The sequence below is a fragment of the Neopelma chrysocephalum genome, unplaced genomic scaffold, assembly GCF_003984885.1.
Source record: "Neopelma chrysocephalum unplaced genomic scaffold, ASM398488v2 Primary Assembly neopelma1_97102, whole genome shotgun sequence".
Taxonomy (NCBI): Eukaryota; Metazoa; Chordata; class Aves; order Passeriformes; family Pipridae; genus Neopelma; species Neopelma chrysocephalum.
In genome coordinates, this window is record NW_020925744.1 from 6,356,188 (window position 1) to 6,377,846 (window position 21,659).

The following is a 21,659-nucleotide window of genomic DNA, read 5'->3' on the forward strand; positions in this document are numbered from 1 at the left end:
AGAAATTCAATAATTAGATACTCCTTTTTTTATGCCGATTAATGTTAGCAAAGACAAAATATGGGTAAGCAAAAATAGCCAAGCAATAAAACAAGAACAGCAACACCAGAATACTACTCAAGACCTAAAGAAAAAGCTTATACTGTGATGCTTGCTTCAGAAACATATCACCCTTTCAAGAGATTAATTTCAGTTGTTACAAGCACATCTGACAGAGAAGAATGTTATTCAAGTACCAAACTTAGTTTATCTTCTTTTTGCATAGAGGTAGAAAAGAATGCATTATCTTGTATAAAGACATGTATTTTTGATATTGCCTTGTATCTTCCACCTTGACCTTTTCTGTATTTCTTTTCTCTGGTAAATCTGACAATGACAGAGTTATCATTGATGCAACCAGTGTTTTTCCTGTTCGTATGGGATAGACTTAATCACAGTTCCAGTCTCAATGAAATCCCTAGTAGTTAGGAAATATTTATATTTACTTTTTAAATCTGACCTCCAAGGTGTATACAGCAATCTAAATACTTACACGAAAGGTTTCAAGAGTGGTGTTAGTTTTATTTCTCTTCTCCCCTCTTTCTCCCTCACTCTGCAATTCTGTGGCAAGAAAGAAATTCCCTTTTAATCCTCCCCTCAGCTTCTGACCCACACCTAACTGTTTTTCCAGTTTTAAGTAATATCAGCTGGGGTAGCTGTGGGTGAAAGCATTATTCACTTGCCCTGGGTTCTAGGAGCTGAAGTCTGTGGCTGAATTTGCACAGGTTTTCTAGATTCCCTCAGCATCTCTGCAATGATGCACATAAATCTAAATTCAATTAGCAGAAGACAATATTTAATGCTGTTCAAAAGAGGGGAGGCAGAACTGTTTTGAAATTCTCCCTGAAAGGCAGCCTGTTGTATTAGAACAAAGCAGTTTATTTCGATCATTTCTTTGTTTGACAAGTTTGGCCTGGTTAGAAAGGTCATTTATGCCTCAAAGCATCAAATTAACATTTGAGGACGCAAATTTTAAAAATGGCTATTTGCTTCTGCTCTCTAAATTGCTAATGATTTTTTCTTTAACAAAAAATACATAGCCAGACCCCAAGAGGAAAAAGAGCCTTTTCCTCAGGCAAACTAGGCATTGATTTTATGTTCATGTCAGCACAAGCTGACTATATCTTACTTAAACGTCACAAATAAAGCAGGTAATTCAAACGGTGTCAAACAAAAATAATCTTTAATTACTGAAGAAATACTCTTTGGCATATCACATACAACTTTCTCCCTCCCCTCCACAGAGACAAGCTCTAATATTCACAGTGTGAAATCCCCAGTAACAGAAACAGCTTCCAAACATGCTTTGCACTGACTTGCCATCATTAACACAATACTGCTCATCTTGATAGTCCTGATTTTAATAAACTACATCATTACTCATAACATAAATACAATTATTTATATAATAAATAAGTGTTGGGTTTTTAAAAGTAATAAACAAAGCCTATGTGCTTTTAAACTAGATAACCATAAGTGTTTGGGACCAGATTCTCTAACACCAGGCCTTACGCCTCCAAAAGCACCTGTGGTTTTCATCAACTCTTTATAACTACCACCAGCTAAACTAAGAATTGCATTTCTCTGAAAACCTTACAAGCTAATAAGCCATTCACAAAACTGCAAATACTCTTCACAAAAAATCATGCTGAACTCAAATTATTCCAAGCAGGTACAGTTTTAGCAAAAGCTCATACCTGGTCATTTGCTTCCTCCAGCTCTTCAAAATCTATTGGGCTGCATTGCATTCGTTTCCCCCTTCCAGTAGATGGAAGCAGGACAACAAACTGCAGATAATGTTCCCTGCTACATGGTGGTCTTGCTGGGTAAAGAGACTGTAATTTTAGGCCGTAATTCCCAAGCAATAGCAGCACCAGCTCAACTCCAGCAGCCTGCACATCAGCAACTGGCAAAGCCAGTGCCAACTAAGTTGTATCAAAGAGGTGGGACAGCAGGAGGAGCCCAAAGTAGCGCACACACAAGATGTTTATATTGGCAAGGTCTCTGGGAAACTTTCCTGCTTGCCAAAGAGTATCACTCAGAATTTACCGGGAACTGGGTTTTCATGCTCCATTCAAGGGGAAATTTCTATTTAAGAAAAACAAGTCACATTCACCATAAAAACAAAAAAATATCCACCTCCTCTCTGTTCTTTTACAGAACTTTTTGAGACTCAGGATGCCCCATAGCTCAAATACCCCATTGCCAAATGTAACAATTCACTTCCAGCCAGGGCAAGACTCACAGAAATGCAGACACTTCACAATGCTGCTCACCTAACAGCCAGATAGTATACACTCTGGGACAGTAATCTGTAACAGCAAAAGCATTCCCTCTATGTTGCTAGGCACAGGTTCACATTTAAAAAATGTAAATTGGTATTACAAAACACAGCTGTTGTTTTGAAGGCAACAAAAAATTTCATACAACAGATCCTTATGCAGGCAAGCAAAGGCAAAAATTTCTTCATGTTCCCACCTGTCAACGTAAAGAGTATCTCTCATTGCTTTTTGCCAAAACAGGGAAAAGAACAGCACTGAGCAAAGAAGCCTGCATAGATTTGCTTATAAAATGCTGCTTTGTCATTTTCCTGTGATTGTTATTTGTGTTATTTGTTGAAATATCAATGCACGGAAAAGTGAGTATTATCACAGAGCTACCCATAGAAGTTGTTTCTGAACACACAGGAATTATTTTTTTTGTGCCATTATCAGCACAAAACCCCAGATACTGTACTTTTACATTACCCATTTTTCAGATAATAGCTTTTTAATAAACTCTTATTAAAACCACTGTAGTTTAATACCAGACAGGCAGGAGCAAACCTTGTGAATATTTTTCCTTATTATTTTTAATTCCAGTTAGCTTTACAACAATATGTTGATTGTAAGGATCTGTGCAGCAACTGTCACTTCAAACAGCATAACTGAACTTCAAGAGGAAGTTTCCAAAATGTCCTGAAGCTGCAACCAAGACCTTACTCTTCCAGTCTGCTCCTACAGATACAACAAATCTCAAAGCAGTAGAGGAATGCAGACAACACTGTATCTCAGTGTACTATTACAGTATCTCTGTGACATAAGTACCACACAATTACAAGAATTTGTCAGCTAGCACCAAGCAGCTCTGTGAATACACTTCAAGGCTAGAACAAGGTTATACCATGTTTCTTGGTATATAATCATCAATACTTGAGCCATCAGAAGCCATTAACAAGAAAGAGGACACAAAATCTCTTTAACTAAATTATTTTTAACTGCGCAGGATCTCAGTTTTTCTACCTCTGGGCCTCCTGTTACCACAGGCCAGCCACATCCAAACCACGCCAACCACTGTCTTGCTTTTGGTACGCACGTAGAAGATACACTCAGCAAAATAAGCAATGCCATTTACATACAGAAGGTAATAAAATGCAGCTTATATTTTACTGAGTAAGGTAAAAAACTGGAATATGGTCAAATAAAAATTCCAATTAAAAAGGTACAAAATTCAAAACAAGATTTGAATCAAAAAGATACGAGAGTTCAAAGTTAACAAACTTTCTACAGAGACTGAAAAGACATTTTAACAAAAGTTTAAGAAAATGCTCCATTTACTTATTTAGCCACAGTCCCCTGCAGATAGTTATTTTGTTGTTATTCGAATCATTAGAGAAAAATGTACATAATATGACAGTCAAGCCAGCCACCTTCATCAAGTCTACACTGTGCCACAATGTTCTCTGAGCCACACATTGCATTTGGCATGAGGTTCCCAGACACATTAACATTCAGTTGCTCCTTGTTCCTACTCAGTTGAGGCTCCTGCAATGTCCCAGGATCTCCTGGCAAAGGGCACCAATTATACTGTCACAATGGCTCACATCCTGGTGTAGGGATAATATGGGATGCTGGGCAGACAGATCTGAAGCACAAGCTGCCAAGCGTCTGCGGAAAGAGAAATGGAAAAGGAAATGATATGCAGCAAATCAGATGAGACTGAAAAGTTGTTTATTTGTCACCACTACAATGTCCAAATCCTGTCAAGGCAACCATCAAGAGAGATTTTCATCCTCCTGATTCACCAAACCAGAGAGGAGAGGGGAAAAAAAAACCCAAAAAACCACCAAAACCAACATCAAACAACTAACAAACCCATTCTGATATTTTAAAGCTTAAGAGGGGCATTTCCACCCCCACCCCATGCAAATTGAAAAACAGCAGCAAAACAAAGCCCTTTTTTGTGCTATGGCACATGAAAAAAAGTGGAGGGGAGGAAGGAGACACTTGGAAAACTTTCACTCTCATCTTCTGCAAAGTATTCTCATCAGAATCACTAGAAATGCCTTTGCTGCACTTAAAAACACATGACTTCTGGCTGCTTAAAATACTAAGGAAACCGGTTCTGTTGGGTGTTATTTTCTTACCTAATCAAATAGCTGTCTAATTTACCATTCCTAATTTATCCACCAGCTGCGAGTGTTCTGCTCTCAGCTCTCTGGCTGCAGGAGTTCACCAGATGGGATGTCCCCAAAGACCTAGTGGGGGAAAGGAAGGGAACAAGAAGTGGTGTCTTAATCAGAGCCCTTGCTAAAGTAGTTTTTGTAGAAGTTGCATGTGTATGCCTATGAAAAAGAAGTGAGGCAAGAACATGCTGTGTTTCAAATTTCTTCAGTTATTAAAACTTAAAACAAGGACTCAAATTTAGCCCAAGCACTCCTTTGCCAAAGTAACTGACACAGGTAAAAAACCCAACATGGCACTTAATACACTGTCACAGAAATGAGAATCATCCTGGGAAAGCAGCTAGTACACACATGGGAGTTTGATCTCTTGACTATTCCTCTCTGCCCATTATCAGAGGGACACAACAGCTATAATAGCAAAGGGGTTGGTACTACATTGTTTTAGCTTTTTTAGAAGCCTTTTGCTGTTTTCTTCCTGCACACTTACATTAACATTGTGCTAAACTGCTAATACTGCATCAGGATGGATGGACAAGAGCTTGTACAAGACAGGACCATCAGCCAGTAGAGCAATAACGGAAAAACATGGGCCACTTGGGCACCAGTGCTGCTCTATACTTTTGATTTTTGGTTGGTTGGTTCCACTGGTTTGTTTGTATTTGGTTGGTTGGGCATTTTTTCAGAGTTACAGTAAATACTGTGCTCCACAGGACTTCTTAGTGGATACATTACTGGATTCACTTCCCTTATTTAAAGGAGAAGGGCTTCTCTCTCTCAACTGCTTCTAAGTTCACTATGAGTCAGGATGACAAGGGACTTCAAGGTACTTGAGCAAGGAATATAACTGAACATAAAAACAGGCTTTAAGAGAAGTGAAACATGAAAGATGAGGAACATATATACCATAACACCAATGAAAACCAACTATACAACCAACATGGTTTCTGTTGTGTTAATTCATAGATCTATTTTTTTTTAGAAATCATGCTTAGGTAGATATTCTAGTAAAATCCATCTCCACACATCAAATTAAACCTCTGACAGCGAATTTGAGAAGTAAATGTTAAGCTTTATGTGGTATCTATTCTTTCCAGAAATGCAGAACTACAGTGAGTTTCTCATGGCTCAAACACAGTGTAGGCAATTTCTGTTAAATAGCCTACAATATTTAGAAAGTTTGAAAGCTCCAAACTTCTGTTTTATATGGTTTATGCTGCATTTAACTAGACTTAGTAATTTTATAGCTCAAGAGGAAATCCCAGATTTGCTTGCTGGAATGAGAGGTGTAAATTAGTCTGATTCACAGAGGCAACCCAGAGGCTTCCTAGTAGCGACACTACTGTATTACTACTGTCTAGATGCCCCAGACAGAACTTGAGGCACCACTGCGGTATGCACCGTCCAGCAGCACTCATGAAATTTAATAATCTCCAACGGACAATACAGGAAAAGGACAGTGGAGAAAGCAATATACGTCAGAGTGACTCACCCAGAGTCGTGCAGCACATCAGCAGTACAGAAAAAATTTAATACTTCTGACTCCTAAAGCCTCAACCACTGATTAGATGATGTCTCAAATTTTAAAAGGTCTTTTCCATACAAGTATTTCTGGTCTTTTTTGGGTCTGGTTAAGACTTGGCCCCAACACCATCTGACAATGAATTTCATGAACTAGACCTGCCTTGCACAAACAAGTTTTTAACAGTTTCAAAAATTTTTATCTCCAGTCTGCTGACTGTCCTCTCATTTGTCTTCCTCACTACTAGGAACAGGTATGCCACTTATATCTGCAATATCATTAACAGAACAAGAAAAGCAGGAGAGGAAAGAAAAATGGGCTTCTCTTGAGGTTTTTTTCCACTTCACCTCTCCTTCACAGAACTATTAGTTAGAAAAGTCCATCATGTATTTATATTTAAATTCTGAATGGAGTCCCGCAGCCTTTACCTCTAATTTACAACTGCATTAGACTGCTTCAACAAGTGCACACTGACTAGACACCTGTAATGATAAACAATGCCCATAAGTTTTGCAAATTTTAATAGTAAAGACTACAAGCAACAAGATTGGTTATAGGAGGAAAGGTAGGCCCAAAAAAACTGAATTAAAAGACCAAGAGAGCAGCTTCAAAGAAGTTGCCTGGATCTGCTTAGCAAGAATCAAGGCAGCCGAGAAGTCTCTGCAATCAACAAGTTTCCCACAATCCGTTTTGAAAGGGAAATATTTAAGTAATGTTCCATTTACCTCTATTGCCAGTAAGGGTGATAGTGAAACATGCTTTCTGTCACTCTTCAACAGCTTGGATACTTTCCAGATATAATCATTTTCGGCATTTGTTTCATAATAATCCAGAAGCACAGATCTGCCCTGAACCCAATTAAAGAGCTGAAGGAAAATCACCCAGAAGGCAATCAAATCCAACATAATTTTATTAATTTCTAACGGAAAGCTCAACACTTTGCCACCCTCCAAATACCTTCCTACATAACCTCTCCCATAACTCAAGAAACGTGGGGCTGTGATGGCACCATGGTGCCTTACTGCTGCAGCGCTTCTGTCACCCGATGGACAGCAGGGAAGGGCAGGAGCTCCGGCGGCGGAGGGCATACCCCGCCCCTCAAAACCCTCTAGCCCTTCGACCTCGAGAGCTTAGAGCTCTCCACGGGCTCACCTGCAGCATTGAAAAGGAAATACAAAAGCGCCGGGGCGGCGGTGCATGTGTGTGCCACTTGCTTTTACCCAGTAAACAGCAACTTCGCCTTCCTCCTGCAGGCTGGGCGGGAATTTCGGGGAGGAGCGGGCGCCGGGGCGCGGCCAGGCCTGCCCGCCTGTCCCTGGGCTCGACTCTCTGACGTCAGGCGGCGGCATTCCTGAACAGCTCCACGGGCCGCGGCTGGGAGGGAACTCACTCAGTCACGGAGCCCTCAGCTGTGGCGAGAGAAGAGCGGGCTTGGCCGGGAGCCAGGTTACTGAGCTCAGCATTTTGCAATACACTTCCTTTTCACTGCACAGCTTTGCACAACGCCGCGGCCCGGTCGCCTTTAACCCCTGCCGCACCGGGGCCGTGGCCGCGCTCCGCCGGCACACCGGGACACGGACCGGGACGCTGCACCGACCAGGGAGTCACCGTCCCGTTCGCCCAGGACTGCCGGTTGCAATGTGAGGAGCAAGCCCCAGCACGGCCCAGCAGATGCAAACTGGGCAGGAACACAGCCCTAATTTCCTTCCGAGTTCAACCCAAGTTCGCGTGCTGACAGCAAGGCACGAAACAGCAGCTCTAATTTTAATCACATTTTCATATATGATACTTATACATGAAGCCTGAAGGTGCCACCGTTCGCAGAGGTCGATGCCCACGAGCACAGAACAGGCAAGAGCACCGCTGGCTCTGCACTGGGACTCGGCACAGGGCGAGTGTGGAGGATGCACTGGTCACGCCGAGGTGCCCTCAGAGAGGGCTCAGAACAAGCACATCTAAAACTAGACGTGGAGAGGAGGCTAAGAATAGCTGTGGTTACAGCCTGCTACATCTGCTATACAAATGCTTTCCAATAATCTCTACAAATCTGAGGAAAATGAAGGAAGCTTTCTGAAAGTCACAACACTTCAGTTTCCACATTGCATTCACGTAGTCCTGCTACTTTTGAAAGGTTTCCTATTCCAGACCTGTGTACATAGTGCAGTATAGTAAATTCTTTCCCAGCACTCTACCCATGATGTTTTGTGACACTCTGAACATGACAACCCATTTTTAGACTTCTGCTCCCAGACTGCAGCTCCGTTACAGCCATGGAACTGTTGATGCTCCAACTCCCCCTCCAAACACATACCAGTTGTTTTGAAAGTAAGACCAAGAATAATGACAAGCACTGCAGTAAGTCTCAATATCCCTGAACTCCTTTTTCAAAAGAGATTTTTAGAAGTTAAACACAACAGCTCAAACTAGTTTAACACTGACAGGCACAAGTGTCACCAACAGAATGCAACAATTCCCAGATTAAGCACTCACAGATCTGCTATACTGTTGTGTTCTCTCATCACAGATCCCTATTCTACATGAATCAAGTTAAGCTCTGGTTTTTAGAGTGCATGCCATGCAAAACCACTTTTCTATTGCCCTTTTAGGTGAATATCTATCCAGTACACGCTGCCTTACCCAGCAAGGGGCATTCATCTTAAAAAAACAGTCACCCTAAGAAATATTATATAAAGTTCCTCCCTCTGAGTGTCAACATCATCTCAGTACCACAGCATTACATATATTGCAAACCTGAATCTGTCAGTAAAACTAGAGATAATTTTTAATTCAGCTAGCAAGTAGACTGCTGGCAAGGTACAACTGTCACTGAAAATTGTATACAAAAAACAGGAAAGCTTTTTACAGATGTTTAGTTTAGATCAGCTGTTTCCAGCTCCCCACTATCATTTACAACATAAGTAATGATATTCCTGTGACCATGTCAGATAACTCAAATTTGAAGGGGAAAATAAAAATCTATGTACTTCCTGAAGAGGGGCAAGTACAGCATTGGCAAGGACTCCTAAGTTTACAGTTACTTTTTTTTTAAATGACAAACTAGATTTCCTAAAATGGATGTTCACGTTCTTAGTTGGAAAAACAAGTTCTGATTTTTAAAGTTCCCACTTAAACAAAACAGAATAGGGAGATAGCCATCTCATCTAATATTCCTTAGAACAGGACATTGCTCAGGGACAGTTTAAAGCAAAACAAACAAGCTTTAACTTCTGTAATGAAATATTTTCATGCTACATTTTAATTTGAAAGAGAGATCATAGCATAAACCTGTGTTCCTAAATTGAATGAGCAGGTAGGATGGGTGAAAAAAAAGCATGTCTCTTCCCTCACACTTTCTCCATTCAGTCTAAAGCATGGTTTCAAGGAGAGCCCCTTTTCCAGTCTTCTGTAATCATCACTCTTAGGTAGTGTAGAAGCTCCAGTCATCAAAATAGAGCATAAACTTTACAATGTTATTAGACTGCCACACATGTGGCATGCACAATTTTAATGGATACCACCAAGGACTTCAAATATTAAGAAATATCTAACACCTCTACACCTCCTTTCATGTTAAGTTTTATAAATCTTGCCCAGGTTGCATGCTATGGGGAGCTGGACAAATTGAGGAGTTAACTATAACAAGCAAAAGTATTTTATCTGAATGCATAACTGACACCAGTACCTAAATGCATAGAATAAATCAGTTCAGTGCCTTCAAAGCACCAGGGCACTTATTTGAATAAAAAGTTCCCCACAGCTACTATAACTGCCACAACATACATATTTTAAGGGAAGATTTTATCAGCACATATAGCAACAAAAAACTCAAGCACACTAGGGGGTGACTTAACACCTTCTGTGGGGGCCATAACTTTTAGGTTTCTTGATGGTTACAAATTTGGTCTCTGCTTTAAACATATGATCTCTGTACTTCTTTTACATTTAATAGACAATTGAGTTGGAAAGGATCTGTTGCTGTATCTGATCTATTCTACCACTGCAGTATACAATTCATGGATTTATTGAGGCAGTAATCTTCCTGAAATCCTCCTAACAATGCCAGTTCCAAAAACTGACAGAAATGTTCCACTGGGTGACTGACAGCAGTGTTGAAGGGATTTCAGTTACTGAGCTTCCACCTTCATAGTTTGAGGTTTTTGTTTGTGGTACTTGTATGAACTTTGAAAAGTATCTCCCCATGAGCCTCCTCCATTTTTTCTGTTCCATCAGTGCCCCTAAATCATCTTTGCTGATAAAACATGAAGCTGAGAAACAATTAGTATATCTGCCTTTTAGTCACTACAGTATGTTACAAAATTGAAATAACAATTACTTTCAGATGTAGCAGTGGACAGACATTTTAAATTTAGGCTTAAATTTTCCACCATGTTTATAACATTTTCTCATGGTGATTCCATGTAATGCTGTCAGAGAATGATGTCCTTTGGATGGTCTTTACTATATTACCATTTCAGTTATCTCAGTACTCCTCAAAAAAGGTCATCAGCAGAGAAGCCAACCACATCATGTTCAAATCCCTCTCTGGGATCTGAAAACAGGAAAATGACTGATCCTAGCAGCATTTAGTATCACCACATTTGTATTTCACAACTAGCTCACCATTTAAAAAAGCTGAACATCTTGATATTAGCATGGGCAGCAGCTGTTTTCTTCAAAAATCTTCCTAGAATAATCACAATACCAAATTTCTCATGGTTTTCAACTTGCCATTCGGATTCTCTTATTCAAAGAGAATTTGTGTCTGCCACTCACCCGTTAGTTTTCTTTTAAGCTTCTCTTTTTAGCTGCAAAGGACAGTTTGAAAACTACAAACACATAAAGCACTACAAGAAGCAAATAACAATGGAATTTCAAAATTATCTTCTAAAGTTTTTTATAATTATTTCTTAAGCCTTTTGAGAAGATGTTAGTAATGATTTTTGAACACTTTAGTTGCCAAATACATGACACCTATTTAGCCTCTGAAAGAACCCATTTGTGGTGGGGTTTTTTCCCTATTGTGGTGGGTTTTTTTCCCCTTTTTCCTACACCTTTTTGCATCATAATTTAAGAATAAACTTACAGAACTAGGGCTGAGTGGTAACATAAGCTTACACAGGATCTTGCACAAACAGGACAAAATAATAAACACTGTAGAATACAGTACAGGAGGGTAAGGGCAGAGGTGAATAGGAAGTACTGGGGTGGCAGCATATACAAGCTCTGATAAGTTCCTTCAGTCATCTACTGACATCTCTTCTACCCTCAGCCAAAGACAGTGATTTTTTAAAGTCTAAACATTTTATTTTTTGTAAGGCAGATAAGAACGATTATAAAAAGCTTCTAACAGCAAAGAGAAAATCCAGAGAGGCTAAAACCTTTTCTAGCACATGAACAAGGAAACAAAGGGAAGCAAAGGACAGTTCAGCTTAAAAATCTCCATTTCATGAGAAAAGCCAAGGCACCTCTTATAATGAATAAACACCTTCTATTTTTATTGCAGTTAAATATAAATTACTGGCCTTGCAAATATTTTTAAGACAAACTCCAGTGCTAAACTGCACCCTTTTTAAAGCTGGCAACTCTTCACAAGTTCTACTTAAGAACAAACTGAAGTCTTGCATTTCATTGTTGCAGACTAGGACATAGTTTTCTTCTATTAGCTCTGCAGTTTGAAAAGATCTCATTCTTGGTCATATCTACAAACCCAATTTTCATTCATAAGAGGCCTAAAAAAGGGAGTTTCAAACAACCATAGTTTGTCCTTTTCCCACCTTTACAGTTTGTACTGCAATGGATAGTTAAGTACAGAGATATTGAGTGTTTTCAAGCACATGCTACGATGTATCAACAAAGCTTTGAGTATCAGGCTTAGAGTTTCAGTATCATGAACTCTACAGCAAGGACCTGAGTGACTGATGCTGCAGAAGGAACAAACAACTCTCCTTCCATTTTTCTTAGCCAACTTGAATATATTTCAGCACTATAAATTCCTTTTTTTTTTTTTTCAACAAGCAAAATACAAGAATAGGAAGACACTTGTGTACTAAGCTTTTACATGGTCTTTTTTTACATGCAGAACTACATCAGGTAAACCATATCCTTGAAAGAGTCACCTGAAGGAAAGGGACACTTGGTTGTCAGGTATTTTTATTCTTCCTCTTGGTTTTGGGTGGCAGGGGATGGTTATTGTTTCCTCCTTCCATCTTGTTTTTTGGAAAAACGTCATCAGCTACGTCTGGTGTAATTTCAGAGCTTGGCAGGAGAAACTAGGTAAGACACAAAGAAAGGTGACCCACGGTCTTCCTTGGACAAAGAATTAGCATAAGCACAGATTGGGAGAATTAAGGTAACAAAGTATTTCATTAATGGTTAAGGATTAGGAAATACATAGTACTTCAGTCTAACATACCTGCAGGCATGACCTCATCTAAGTTACTTCAGCATTAGGGAAGTGGTAGAAGCTGCAGAAAACGGCATCAGTCACTGATGTTCATTTTTGCTCCCTACTCTGTCCTATCAAGTTTTACCAAAACTCCTCTCTATGGTCTTATATACTCAACTGATCAAGAAATGGACCCAGCTAGGAGGGAAAAAACACCCACTTTTTATTTAAAAGATAAAACTCCCACCATCTTTCACTAGTTAAGTTCCCTGATCCATATCACTACACCGGGCCACACACCGAAAAAACCCCAACATTCTGCTGGCACAAGTAAAGATGTATCATGAAGACAGAAGAAAGCAGCTGAAAGTGACTCCAGCTTATACTGACAGTGCAAGAAATGTATGTGAAACCATTATAAGCCTAAATCATACATAAGTATATACAGAGTTCCCACAGTGTAGCGTCCACGTGGACGCTGCCTTTATATAATAAAGAAATCATGGCACGCTCTCTTGAGATGGTAAACAAAGAGCTTTATTTAAACAAGGCGCGCCTTTTTATACCTTGATCCCACGTGACTCTTAACCAATAGGAGGGTCTGGCTCTGCGCATGTCCCCTAGCTTCGGTGCCTACCCGTTGCACCTCGGGACATGTTCCCTACATCTCCCCCTTCCTAATTGTATAAGAAGGTCACGAGAACATTACAAAGGCAACAGCGCAAACAATCAGAACAGTACATTAATAAACTACCAAGGCTTGCAATGATCCAGCATACTGCTTGCCTTGGCCTCTTATAGTCCTATTGTGAACCTTTTAAAACTTTCTTATATTCCTATAGGGTAGTGCAACTTGGAGAAATAACTTTATTAATCTATAGGCCTTGGCCTAACCGTGCAAACTCATAAGCTTTATTAACCTGAGGGTTTTAAATAACTGGGGAGTACAACTTTATTAAGAAACAGGCTAAGCTTAGCAGAACTACATTCTCTTAAATGACCCTGTGGCGGAGGTATTGTTATTTGTGAGGTGTTTTAGTGTTTCAATATTTGTCCAGACATACAACACTCATGTTCATTCATACTTTCATTCGCTTTGATGGCCATCATCTCACGTATCATACACACACATTCATGGGTTTTTATAAACTGTTTTTTGCCACACTGGTTGTCCTTAAAGTAAACCTTAAACATAAACATAACCTTCTTATAACTTCTGCGTCATTCTGGTTCTTGCTGATGTGATTTTGTACCTTGTGGGGTGCAACAGACCTGGAAGGGGTTCACTTTAACTCTTTTCTTCAGACTCACCAGCGTAGCCTCTATCCCAAATCAGATTTAGTGGTTCCGTCCACTGCCCAGATACCAAATCCTTTACCATGACCGATGTTTTGGGAGAGGTACACTAGCATGGGGTTTGTATTACCTTTCATACTCACATGTTTCCAGCTTGTCACAATTTGAAAATTAATACATACATGGTTTTTCACAGATATTCTTTTAGCTATACAGATTCTCTCCCCCCTTTTTTGTTTAGTTGACACTGTTTTGTTGTGTTGTGTGCTCTTTGTGTAATTATCTGTGTAATGAGTGAGTGTGGAACACTTGTGACATAAGAATTTTCCTATTTGATAGGAGATATAGCTGCTTTACTGTGAATATTATGGACCAAGAGTTGCTGGGCAACTAAGCCAAAGTGTCTCACACTTTTGGCCTTTTCTGCAGTGGGTGTTGTGTAGGTTACGTGATGCTGGTATATACCTACTGTTACATGTACATACTATAATATGTCCATTTCAGAGATGTGTGTGATATCTGTTTGCTCAATCTCATTTGCAATTAACCATGTGGGGTTAATGCATTCTGAGATGGCATTGTTGTGATTTTTTGACAGTTTGGGCGTGACATGATGGAGTCTTGAGCTAATTGAATGTTATTTGAATTGTCTGTTTAAGGATTTTGCGTTCTGATGGAGAAATGAACTAGACAATTTCGCTTGCTTCAAGACCTTAGATATGATGTTAAATGTTGTTATTTTGCCAGTCACTTAGTTCTTTATCAGTTGTTGGCCCTTACCTGTCATTGTGTTACTTTGTATGCATGTGTATGAAAATCCAAACCTTCTGTAATTCACAAGAAACCAAACAGAATGCATTTCAATTAACAAGTAAGCACTAGGACATTTCAAACAACCCTTCAAGATGGGGCATCAACTTGCAACATAACAGAAATCAGTTATAACCTTCAAAGATCGCTTAATAACTTTCCCAAGACAATACAGACGAGGTCATTTCCAGAACCTGCACAGCTGTGGTTCGTGGTCTGCGTCTGTCCTTCCCTTGTTTTGTAGCAGGATTTTACCTGAGTTATTACAGCCTTTTATGCTGTTTCCAGATGCAGGTGTGAAGGCCCTGAAGCCTTTCACTGGTCCGTGTTTGCATCTGGTCGTGGCTTTTGAAGGTAGGTTAGTAATCTTTGCCCACAACCTGTGTTTTGAGAGATGCATTAAAGTTTTACCATGAAAGCTTGCTAAGGCAGCTCGGAACCTTGCGTCCTCAGCTGGCATCCTATCCAAATTGTCCTTCGTAGCTGGCAAGTCGATGGTGGTAAAGGCAGGGTCCCCTCCTTTCAGTTCCTGCAGTCCTTCTCTGCCTTGAATGACAAGCTTTGCATACATCTCATCAACAGTCCACACAGTGTTAGATGGTACATGGGACAAAATTAGCCACTTTAGAAGTTGCAGTGGGTCTTTTTCAGTCTGATCCCACGGTAACAAGGCTGCTAATAGTTGATACCTGCTGGGAATGAGGGTCAGGCAGATCTGTAGTTCAGGATTTCTCCCTCTGCCTATCCCTCTCTCTATTGCCTTGGTACGAATGTCTAACACTCTTTTGGCTTCTGGTATCAGTAGCCTGTTAGACATTGGACTGGAGTCTCCCTTTGGCAGCTGAAGCAGAGGGTGTGGCTCCTCTGTGGTTATGCCTAAAATAGGCCTTAACCGGTTTGTGGCCCCTTAAAGCTTTGCAACTCGTGTAAATATAAAGTGTTTTTTACCTTGAGCTGCAGCAGTTGTGGAGAATCTTTTTGCTGCGTGAATTCTTGTCCAAGGAAAGTCCAGGGTAATGGTTGCTGCATTTTCTCTGCTGCAAGCTGTAACCCTACATCTTGGACATTTTGGATTAGAGCAGTAAGAGTAAATGGCAGTTCATTTCCTGTGGGCATGCTCATTGGTATGCTACCTGTATAGGGGTGTATCGTGGTTGTCTGATATCTTGCTTGGCTATTTGCATCCCCTGAGGACAGACAGCCCAGCAATATACTTGCACGGGCCATGCACAAGGCCATGATGGGACAGGCAAGCCTTGGAACGTTCTCAGGGTGTAGGAAGGTGGTAGAGGAACAAGTCTTTAAATCAGTTACCAATAGCGGCCAACTCGTTGGGAGCACATCGGGTGAAGGCAGTCCTTGCTGCTGTGCTCCTACATGCTTTATGACTGCGCTTACTGCTCTAGTGTCTGGCAGCATTCTCCATCTGTCACCTTTCTTGGGTGTGCAGTATATAAGGGCATTGTCTAGGCTGTTTGTTGTCACTTTGGGGCTCGCTTCGAGCTGCTTCCTCTCTGGCAACATGAAAGCCCGTGGCACAGAAGGCAGCAAGCAGGACGGCAACAAGCAGGGCGATGCTGGCAGCAAGGCACCTGCTTCGCCCTCGGCACCCTGGGTGTAACTCAGCCCATTCCTTGCCATTAGAGTATTTTGGGGCATTGCTGCAAAGGGGTCTCCAGATATAATCTCCTTGGAAGTGGTCAGTGCTACTGCATCTGACACCACTTGCTCTGAGTCTGGCCTCTTTTTGTATTCCTAGCTGGGCTTCTAGGGCCACAGCTAGAGAGGCAGACTGGTGCTCCTCAGAGCTAAATCCTTGGTAAGGTTGAACCAGCTCAGCGGTGCTGTGTTCAACCCCTCCAGAGAGGGTTTGCAAAGCCTTTTCACAGCTTGCATTCACCTTATCAGAAGCCAACTGCTTATACAGCATCTCTCTGGCCTCATTGTATTCAATTTGCCTGTGCAAAGCAGTCCGCAGCCGATTTAAATGTTGTGAGTTTTGCTCAGCACAACTGTGTAACACTCTTGTGCTGGGCAGGTTGCTGTTTTGGTCTGTGGTGAGAAGCCTTCTCATGGCTCTCAGCGCCTGTTTGATTGTTACTTTGTATTTTTCTCGGGAGTGATTCAATTGGGCACCTGCTGTGCTGTGTCTCCCTTCTCCAGTCAATGGATTTACTGTTATACCAGTTGGGGTGTGTGGTGTGTTATTGGCACTATTCTCCCGAGAGTCAGATAAGCAGTGCACATGTTCTGTGTCATGTGAGGTGGAAAAATGGATGGAATTCGATGCCCTCGGGTACCCGCAGGCATAATTTAGGGATATGCCACTATCTCTTACCAAATGCCTCAGCCTCTGAATAGCTCCGTGCAGGGCCTCAGGCTGAGGGGCGTGGCTTTGGCTAAATTCATTTGAGTATGCCCGATTATCCTTCAGGCCACCCAGTTGAATTGCCTTACCCCTGTTTTCCCACCTGTTATCCGACTTTTCCCTGTCTGCCTTTTTGCTCCTTCCCGACGGAACTACTGAGAATTCCTCCCCCTCCTCCCCCTTTCCCCCCCTCCCCGTGGCTGCGGCAGCCTCGGTTGCCGGTGGGGGGGTGTGGGCGGGTGTTGGAGGCGGCGAGGGGGCGGGGCTACCTCCCCCCTCGTGCCTATGGGTGGGGCGGGGCGGCTCAGGGACCGGAAGAGACAGTTCAGTATCCAGGCCATTTAATGGGCAAGATGGCGGCGCCCATGAGGTTACACGTGGCCGGCAGTCATCCGCGGGACGGGGGGGCGATTCTGCTGGTTTGCCTCCCCGGTCGCTGTGACGGAGCCCTCTGCGATGGTCCCATGAGTGGGGATCTCGCATCTCAGGCTCCGTCCCCTCCCAACGGCCCGTGTGCCTCTGGCTCTGGGCTTCTGACTCAGTGCTCAATTCACGAACATCTCCCATTCCCCCCCCCGCCAGACTTTGGGCGTTTGTGTCCCTACGCCTAAAAGTTGGGCGGCTGCTGAGGGCAGTGTTATTGGGGGGGTGCTTATGGGTGTTATGCTCTTGCGTTGTCCTTTCGTGGGCTGTGTGTGGTGAATCTGTGTCTTTTGAAATTGCGGTGAGGAAAAAGTTCCTCAGTTTACCTTTTCGCGGCGGTTTGGATGCGCGCGGGCAGAAGTTCTTTGTGTAGTTAGTGGCTGGCTACTCCCGGTTCTGGTCGGCTGGTTTCCCGGCTCAGCGGCGGTGGGGCTTCTCCTCATCGCTGGCGGCTCGGGCTGCTGCGGCTGCGGCTGGCGCGGGGTCCTCTCGCGGCTCGGGCGGGCTCGGGGCTCGGCTCGGGCAGCGGCGGTCCTCCTCAGCGCGGCGGCGGCGGCTCGGCGCGGCGGCGGGGAAGCGGCGGCAAAAGCGGCAAAAGGTTCTCTGTGGGTTCGCGGCGGCTTTCGGCGGTTTTTACCGATTTTAAGGGTCGGCGCAGTCGTTAAAGACGGCCGGGGGTCGGTGGGGAGCGGCTCCGGGTGTCCCGCGGTTCGCTGGGCGCCGCGGGGGGTTTTTCCTCTACGCTGAGGCTTCACGCGGTTGGCTACAGGATGTGTGGGTCGGCAGAAGGTGGTGGCGGGGGCTCGCTAGGCGAGGTGGGTCCGGGGGCTGGGGGCGTTCGGTGTAGCTTCCCCTGTCCCGCGCGGCTTGTGGGCGGGGGGCGGGGCCGGAGGAAGGGGCAGCGAACGCTTGCAGGGGCGGCGGGCGGCGTGGGGCTGGGGGCTTTCTGCTAGGCAGACGGCCAATGCGGGGGTCCGGGCGGGGTGGCTGGGGTGGTACGGGCAGCGGCACGCCGGGCCGCGTGGCTGTTTCAGCTGCGGCGGCGGCGGCGCGGCAGGGGCTTCCCCGCGGTTTCAGCGCGGCTCGCGGCTCGGGGGTCCGGGCTGCGGTCACGCTGCCGGTCGGGGAGCAGTCCTAGCCGCGCAGGCTGCCTTTCAGCTCACTCACCGCTGCGATGTTGTTTCGGTCCTCTCCGCTTTCTCCGGTGCCCGCCCGCTCCGATCTCTCGGTGAGTTCTTCTTTCTTCTTTTTTCTGTGCACTAACCTATCTTTTTTGAGCTCACTAATTTCGTTCCTTGGACTCCCCCAAGGCAACGTTTACAGACGTCTAGGTTTTTTTCGGTAAAAGGACTCCCACTTTATAAAACTAAAATGATAACCGGAGACCTACCGGTAATACCTGGTACAGGTTTTAAAATATCTGATCTAATGTAGATTCGGTCCCTTTGGGGCGCCATATGTAGCGTCCACGTGGACGCTGCCTTTATATAATAAAGAAATCATGGCACGCTCTCTTGAGATGGTAAACAAAGAGCTTTATTTAAACAAGGCGCGCCTTTTTATACCTTGATCCCACGTGACTCTTAACCAATAGGAGGGTCTGGCTCTGCGCATGTCCCCTAGCTTCGGTGCCTACCTGTTGCACCTCGGGACATGTTCCCTACACCACAGCACAAGGGAAAGTGCACTTGCAAACATTTAACACATCTTAGCAATTATTTTAAAAAAAGCTTTTACTACTTTAAAAAGTAAATTACAAAGTAAAACTAGCTAAACCTATAATGCAAGTTACCATACAGAGACAGCAGGTGAACACACACCCCCCCAGTAACATTTGTTCTCTCCCTATTGCATTTTGAAACTGTAAAAAGCCCAGAACCTACATGTCAGTAAATTACTCACCTGACACGAAAACATCTGCCCTGAACACTTTTTATTCTCACCACTACCTTCAGCTAACAAGAGACACTACAGCACACCACTCATGAAGTACTTCCACAAGCATTCTGAATACACAGAATGTTATCCCTTGCCATTTCAAGTGAAAGACATCAAGGTTCCAACCCCTGCATTTCATTACAACATGGTTCAGGGTATATACTGCTAATTACTCTCAGGACAGTTTTGCAAACCTCTAAGAACGGTTAAACCTGTTTTCTTGAAATGTCAGGCACCTATAAGAGACACAAACCTCACTCATGCAACATGCTGGAGTTTATTGTGGTTATCTTCCAGCCCTTAAAAAGAGCTGCTTTAGTTCAAACTCCAAACTTTCTAGTATTTTTCTGCCTACAATATTAATAATAATGGCCAGTCTTCACGAACAAAGATCTGGGGAAAGGTCTTTTACCTTTCCAGCCTGCGCAATGGATTTTTTTAGGTGAGACACAGCCTGCGCTGAACTGAGCCCACCCTTTAATCCTAAGGTTCATCTGCCGGGGCCAAGCAAGCTTGGACAATGGCAGTGAGGTCCTCAGGACGTAGGTTTGTTTAGAGTGACCTTCTCATAGATGGATGGCCTCACAGGGCTAACGGGTTCCATCTGCCCGGGAGACCGAGGAATCGAACCTGGGTCGCAGCAGTGAGAGTCCTGCATGCTAACCACTAGGCCACCAGGGGTCTCGCCTACAATATAGTGTTCATGATAAAATGCAATAACCTGTAAGGAAGCATCACTGGCTAATCAGAATTGCAGCTCTAGCAACTGAAAAAGCATCATCACAAGGTTCAAACAAAATATAAAAATACAATGACAATATATTATGGCCCAGCAATACAGTCCTAAAATTGTGTATCGAACAACAGAAATCAAAGAATGAATTTCAGATACTTAAAATAAACACAGTTCATAAGCTGCTATACAATCACCTGTTTAAAACAGATGCTTCTGAGCAATCACCCTTCTTATTGACATTTTAATGGTTCTGAAAAAATTGGAAACATTCCTGTCTTGCACCAACACAGAAAAGCCAGTTTTTGAAACAATGACATTGCTAGATAAAACATAAAATAAAAGGAAGAAACAGGATTGCCAAGTGCATTGAAAAATTGACATGTAATATCCATAGGACAAAATTAGGAGGCATTAGTGACTCAAAGCCACCCAAACAAATGCCAAAAATGTGGGTAGCAGTTACTATCCAATAAAAGCTACCATTACAGGAAAACGAAAGGGACAGTATTAAAATGCATAACTTGCAGGATGTCATCATAGCAACACCACCACCTACAGCAGTCATGTTCAGAAAGTAACAAAGCCTTCAATTCTATCTGTATTTACAGAATGTTGGGAGGGGAGGGAGGCAGGGGAGGGTGTCATTTGTATCCTGATGCATTAAATGATTTTGTTCCCAAGCTAAGGACAAGATGTAAATAACACGAAGGACTGTCTAAGCTAAGGACAACAGTACTGAGGTCTCAAGGAGTTTGATCCACACTGCCTTTGTAAAGGTGCAGTCCCCCTGAGAGGATAAGGGTGAAGGTCAAAGCAGACTAGCAGCCACCTAACCTCTTGGTAGCCTCAGAATAGCCTCTGTTGGGAAGCCTCCTGAAAGCTTCCCAACAGAGAAAACATCAGAAATTTGCAAAATTGAGATGTAGAAACCAAACCAACCTTGCATATGATCTTCTCCAAAGATCTTTAGGCAAAAAAATGGTCCTCAGCGAGTACCTGTTTACTTAGAATTGCCAACTTTGTTGGAGAAAAGTCTCCTATGTTCTAAATACAAAGAATTTAGCAACAATGAAATACAAACAACATTTACGCAGAATTTCCTTCTTGTTCCTCCTAAACTAAGATATTTCTCAAGGACAGTTCTCTGCTTCAAACCCTCATTGCTGTTACTTTTAAAAGGTTGCATTCCCTGAAGTATTTTTACTAAGAGCAGCCTTTCAAGTCTTTTAATTAGGCAGTGGTGGTTACCTCAGAATTTATCTGAAAACCTGATATCATACTTAAGTCACTATGCAAGGGCATAAATTATAACAGCTAAGCCAAAGCTGTGCTAAAACTCCTACTGAGAATCCGCTCCATGTCTCATGTTCCATGACTGAAGGGACAAGTTTAGTAATTACTGTAGAAGGCAAAGACATGAATGGTTTACAGGTGAGACTAAAATATTTAACTAACTGTTGTGACAGATTTGGTTGCAGTAACATCTAAGTTGAAAAATACTTCTCTAAGTTACATTATCTTCTCCCTCCAGGATGAGGCTGGCAAGTACACGAGTGTCACTTCCCTGTCAAATGAAATGTGTTAGCTAGAATCTACTGATGTACACAAAGCAGTTTCTCCTGCTGCTTCACTGGCCCTGTGCAAAATGAGAGAAGTGAGAAGGAAACACGGCTTCATCCTAGTTGCCTCATGAGATATGGC

The 21,659-nt window shown here is 42.8% G+C and overlaps 1 protein-coding gene across 4 annotated transcripts in view; it reads right to left on the reverse strand.

The window, feature by feature from the left end:
* The window catches only part of ZSWIM6 (zinc finger SWIM-type containing 6), a 119,917-nt gene that overhangs the window by 73,143 nt on the left and 25,115 nt on the right, over positions 1–21,659 (reverse strand). The window contains exon 1 of one of the 4 annotated variants that reach the window (XM_027671445.1): positions 7,155–7,324. The exons of 2 other annotated variants lie outside the window; for them this stretch is intronic. The gene's annotated coding sequence lies outside the window, so the exon portion shown is untranslated. Of the gene's footprint in view, positions 1–1,736; positions 1,868–7,154; positions 7,325–21,659 lie in introns of those variants that run through there. One more of the 4 variants, XM_027671446.1, reaches the window with a different exon arrangement.